The sequence below is a fragment of the Mustela nigripes genome, chromosome 9 (assembly GCF_022355385.1).
Source record: "Mustela nigripes isolate SB6536 chromosome 9, MUSNIG.SB6536, whole genome shotgun sequence".
NCBI lineage: Eukaryota > Metazoa > Chordata > Mammalia > Carnivora > Mustelidae > Mustela > Mustela nigripes.
This window is the reverse complement of record NC_081565.1, coordinates 36,386,468-36,392,479: the sequence shown is the minus strand read 5'-3', so window position 1 is coordinate 36,392,479 and position 6,012 is coordinate 36,386,468. Positions and strand designations below refer to the sequence as shown.

The 6,012-nt window shown below is 45.5% G+C and overlaps 1 pseudogene; it reads right to left on the bottom strand.

Moving 5' to 3' along the window:
• Nucleotides 1–5,166: 5,166 nt before the first annotated feature.
• Nucleotides 5,167–5,261, bottom strand: LOC132025236 (U6 spliceosomal RNA; annotated as a pseudogene).
• Between the last annotated feature and the right edge of the window lie 751 nt (nt 5,262–6,012).

Genomic DNA, 6,012 nt, shown 5'->3' with positions numbered 1-6,012 from the left:
CAAGTTGGAACCAAGAAGAGGATTTGCATCTCAGCTCTTTCCTTCTTTTTTTTTTTTTTTAAGATTTTATTTATTTATTTGACAGAGAGAGAGATCACAAGTAGGCAGAGAGGCAGGCAAAGAGAGAGGGGGAATCAGGCTCTCCAATGAGCATAGAGCCTGATGCAAGGCTCAATCTCAGGACCCTGAGATCATGATGTAGGCCAAAGGCAGAGGCTTAACCCACTGAGCCACGCAGGCACCCCTCTTTTTTTTTTTTTTAATCTCACCTCTTCAGCAGAGGAAGTCCCAGCAAAGCCTCACAGAAGAAGGTTCATCCTTCTCTCCCTCACTGAGATATGGCCTGAGTTGTTGCTTCTCCCTGCTGCTCACTACATGTCTTTCCCCACCAAGCCTGGCCTCTAAGTCCCAGCTGTGCTCCCTAGTTCTCATTAAGTTCTCAAGTCACTGCATGTTGTTGGCCAGCCCTGTTCCTGGAGTCCAGTTTCTGTTCCCAGTCTAAATACTAGAGAGGGGCTTGGTTCAGTCATGTAAAAGCTAACATATCTCTATTGCTCAAGGCACTTGTACTGAATTGGGTGCTAACAGAAGTAGCATACAGCTCAGTGTTGAGATGCTCAAAGGAAAGTGGGGAGTTACACAGGGTTATGGTAACAGCACCTTCTGTAGAAACTGCCTAATATAGAACAGATAGTGAAGCTTCAGGGGTTGGATTATTCAGGTCTAAAATGAAGCAGACAGACGGTGAATCTGGGTTCATGTGTATGGCCCTGAACATTTCAAAACAAAAAGAGCTTTTTGTAAATACTGCTTAGCCATACTCCCAAGACTGATCAGTAAGTGGGACCATTGTTCAGTTTAGCCAGAATGAAAAAAAAAAAAAAAGTGAAAGCACATGACTCTTGGGTCCAAGGACTGCCTCTGAAGCAGCCAGACCTGGGGTTTTGCACTGAAAAAGATGAAAGCACATTCAGCACAGGGGCTCTCACTTACTCTCCTGGTAAATCACATTGTATGCAATGACCTTGGGCTGCTGGATCTCAGGGCATTTTGAGTAGAGACAAGCTCTGGGCTTTGTCTGAACAGTTTTTCTTTCTGCTTCTTCATCAGGCAGAGGTACTAGAAATCTATCTTCTTGTTCCCTGATCCTTCACAGACAAGATGATGCCTACCTCTCTGAAGCTGCACCTTCTAGCTTTCTGTGGATGAGTGGTGAAAGACTATGGGCCAGATCAGGCCAGCTATATCTCAGGGCCTGGCAAAGCAAGATTTCTTCCAAGGTAGTATCAGGCCCATTTGGGACTATTCCTCTCCCTATTCCAAGACAGCAAGTTTCCTTGGTAGGGGCATGCTACAGAGGGCCCCAGGGATCCCAGCATAGAGTTCCAGTCCACAAGAATCCTAAGAAGCAGAAAAACATGGAGGAACAACTAGCCTCTTTACCATTAGGCATCTACCTTTTTACCAATGAAAAGATTCCCTTGCTCCCCCAGACCAGAGTTGTAGAAGCCCCACCCGAACCCCCCTGCCTAGGATCTCCCCCTGCAGTGTTCTAATCCATAGAGCCCCTCTGCAGTACATATGAAGATGCTCAAACTTTTATAAACCAAGTGAAGCTCATTCCCTTTTCATCAAGCCTTTCCACCACTGTGACTATCTGAAATTCTGCCAAGAAAAAAAATCAGTGTCTGACTCTAAGGGTTTGAGGAAATGTTCTAGTCATTTCTTCTTGGCTGCCCAGAATTGAAATCAACACTTTTTAGAAACACCAGCCACTCCACCCACTATCAACAGAGGTTAGGGTTGCTCCTCTGAAGACTCTTTGCCCTAAGCCTATTTTTCACCCAATACTCCTCTTCCCTATGCTCAGACTTAAAGACAGGGGCCTCTGGATGACACAGTGGAGCTGCAGGGACAGAAGGTAAGAGGAGGCGGTTAGCTGTGGCTACATAACCTCTCCAGGTCTTCTCTGTGGCTTCCTCTCCTGAGACCAGCCTTTCTCAACAGAGGTAGGCTCTGTGATTTTGGGCAGTGGCTCCTTTGGATCCCAGGGATGGAGCAGTTCCCTTGCTCCCAGGTACTGATCCACTCTCAAGTGCTTTTCTTCTTTGAGAATGGCCAAAGCCATGAGCACATTGCCTCTTCCCACCTTCAGCCCAAGTGACTGGGGCTAAAGGGCAGATATGCCTTTAAGCCCTAGTGCTCCCTATGGGATGTCACCCTGGCCTTATGGCCATATCTTGGAGTTCCCCCACTCCTATCACTAACATTGGAAGTACAGAATCAAACTCTCTGGGAAGAGGGTACCTCACTGGGGTGTAAGCCCAGGATTATGCCTAGGCCTCTTAGTCTGAAGCAAAACCTCAACCATTGCAGGTCTCATGGCTTCAGTAAGAGTGATACAAGGAAGCCCTAAAGAGGGAAGCTCAGCAGAAGCTGTCTGGCAGGGCCTCAGGCTAGTCATGACCACCCCGGAGCCAAGAATAACCCAGGCAGGACTGATAGCAGGCTCTAGTGATCCTACAAGCATGGCCTCTTCAAACTAGCAGAGTAAAGGCAGGTATATACTTGGCACCAAAAGACAGAACAATTGGATGTCAGAATAACATCCAGGCAGCACCTCTTTTCCCTCAATTTACAGTCGAATAAAATTGGTACTTTCCCTGTGCCACTTAGTTTGAATTTGCCCAGGATCTCTCTCCAGGGCCCTGGCTACAGCTCAGACAACAGAGAACTGGATGGAGAATGGAAAATATTAATGCATCATACCTGTTTCTATAGCTCAGTCCTGGAGTGTAGTGGGACTGGGCATTTCCCCTGCTCTTGCTTTCCTGCTGCCACTGCTTTTGGCAACCTTAGAAAGAAAATAAACCGGTAACAGAATTTCCACTAGACCCAACTAGCACTAAGGAAAACCTTCCCTCTGAGCCACATGACCTGATGACCCAGATGTGGACAGTGTGTCACATCTAGTCTGGGCTAGTGACTAAGAAGTTCAATCACATTCCAGTTTGTATAGCATGGGTTGGCATGACCACAGATGAGAATGTCAAGGTATAAGCATCAAAGACTTTCCATATCCATGTGAAATAAAAGCCTTCAAGCTTACCCTCCTTTAAGAGATGGCCTGTGATCTGTCTCCCAGCTTGTGAGGGGAGTTCTGAGAACACTTAAGTAACTGGAGGATCCAATGCCTTCTGGTCCCTCATGCCCTTCCTACATTCTTTTCTGTGGAAGGTACCTTGACTCAGCTGAGGGGAACATTCCCCAAGCCCTGTCTTCCCACCGGTACAGCTGCATGCTCCTCTCCATGGCTCAGCCTTAACTCTTGAAGGAGCTGATGCTCCCAGAGGCTGGACACAGTGGAAATCATAATAAAGAGATTGCTATGTTATTTTGGCTTCCTGCTTCCCATTATTTGGGGCACCTGCTGAGTTTCTGTGTGGTTTCCTATCATTAGCCAATTCTTAAATCTAAGGAGCTGCTGTGGCCTCCAGGAAGATTGCAATACACGATGGCTCTTTCTAGAGTTTTCCTGGTGCCAACTTTCCTAAGAATCAAGCAATGGGTGGGAGGAGGCAGGGGCTCCACCATGGACACAGAGGGGGAAATGAAAGCACTGAAGAGAGAAGCCAGAATTTTCTAAGAAGCTGAGGAAGAGGTAAGGCCTCTAAGCTGTGTGTAATGTATTCCATCATCACCACCACCAAGGGCCAGTTTTAGGCACATTTCTCTTCCCAATCCCTGTTTGGTGACAAAGTAGGGAAGCTAGCTGGCTATGTTTTCTCCTGGTCCTCTGGGTCCTTCTTGGTAGAGAATTTCCTCCCCATTTTTGCAATGTTTTAATATGATATGATAGAGTTGGGTAAACTAAGGTCAAGAAAAGCCTTTAGAGGTCTGTGAAATCCCCTTTCCATTTCCTTTACCTGATAAAAGCAAAGCCAATACCTAATAGGCAAGAAAGCATCTTTAGAGTGTGGGTCAGCAGTGTATAGTATTACTTCTAAACCAAAAGGGCCCCAAATACAAATCATTGCTAATACTTTTGAGCAGTCACTACGCACTGGGCAGTTCTAAGTGCTTTACATAAAATAATCTTCAAAACAACCCTGGGGTTTGTATTACAAATAAAAGTCAGGAATAGAGGCTGAGAGTTTCTGAGGGTTACGAAACAAGGGAACCAGGTAGTCTGGCTTCAGTGCCCATGTTCTTAACCACTTTATTGTGCTGCCTGTCAGAGCACACCTCAAGCAAACAGCTGTTGTGTAGTCTAGCATTATCCCCTTTCCACCCTGGAAACAGACACATAAGCAGCCAGTCCTGTAGCCACTGTCATAGGATTTCTAACAACCTGCACAATTCATCCCATTCACTCACATAGCTCCCATTATCTCTCCTCCCTGGAATCCTGGAATTTTCAAATGGAGGTCCATCAGGCTCAGGACAGCTTGAGATCTTAAGGGTCCCTTCTGTCTCCAAATTCAATGAAGACAAAGCATTAGGACAGAAAAAGAGATGTAAAAACTGGGCCTCTGGACCCTAATGAAAAGCAAGATTTTCCTACCCTCGGGGCCGCGGTCTTGAACTTCAGATCCTCTTAGGATTGTTCCTCCTCCTGCTACTTGTTCCCAGGGCTGGCTGGAGCTCGGTTACATACAAACTTCCACTGACCCTGCCCTGCTTTGGGTCAAATGAAATCCTCTTACCTCTAGAGGAAGTCATTCCTCAAAGGAGAAAGAGCAGCTGCTAAATTTGCTAAACATGGAATAGAGTTCTCTCTCCCACCCTATGCAAAGTGTTTGTTGAAGTTGGACCTTGCTGAACTTGTTTCCTCATCTGTAAAAGTCTGGGAAACAATTCTTGTCCTGTCTCCTGGGCTGATAGTCAAGTGAAGACAGAGTTTGGTAAGAGGAACTATAAGGCATTCAGTGAGCAGCAAGGATTTCTGGCCCTATCTAAAAGCTGTGCACATATCATCTTCCATCCACCCACAATCACAGGCATAACCCAGGGGGTGCCGCTAATGTCCTCTGTCCACAGTGCTGAAGTCATAGCTGAGACGGTGGGGTATCTTCAGTCCCTTTTTTTTTTCTTTTTTGGTAATATACTAATTTATTCATATATACACTCACTTTACATTATTACATTTTAACATTCATCAAAACCAAAAATATAGAACGCTTCATGAATTTGCATGTCATCCTTGTCCAGGAGCCATGCTAATCTCTGTATGGTTCCATATGTGCTGCTGAAGCAAGCACTTCAGTCCCTCCTATCCCACTTTTAAGTAAACATAAATGTAGAGAATTGCAGGCCCAAAGATTGTTCTAAAATATAAAAAGTATTGCAAAAATGTTTCATTTTTTCCCAAGTATCTTCATTTTTAAATTAAATATAACACTCCTTTCAAAATCATAACATTTGGGCAATTGTACACTTGTAGCATTGTACAAAGGGGCAAGATGTGATCCAGCAGCTCAGGAAGAGGAGGTTATAGTCTTCACTTGATATGGAGGAACAGTACAAGGGAGCTACCAAAAAAACTGATGTAACATGAGGCTATGTAGGAAGAAGTTCAGAGTCAGATGCGAAAGGCCGGCTGGCTCATTTGTACACTGCACCAGCATTCCTGGAAAAAGCTAATCAGACCCAGGCACCATGAACTGAAACCCAGCCAAGGGAGCATATTCTTAGGGGCTGGAAGGGAATAAGGCAGAGGAGGAACCCATGAAGGCCTGAGAGGTGTCTCATCCTGGAGAGGAGCAGACTTCAGAGATGTAAATGTAGATGGGACTGATGAGGTCAATGTGACCTCAAAAACAGAGCTAAGACCAAAGGTGGAGGAGAGGCAGATTTTTGCTCAATAGGTAACTGGATATCAGGGAAGGTAGTGAAGCTGTATAGGATAGAAATGTTGAGTTTGGGGTGGGATACCTTACCAGGTATACAGTCCTCTTGAGATTTGTGATACCTATAAATGGTGAAGCACCTTCTGGTGTATGCCCAGCCCTA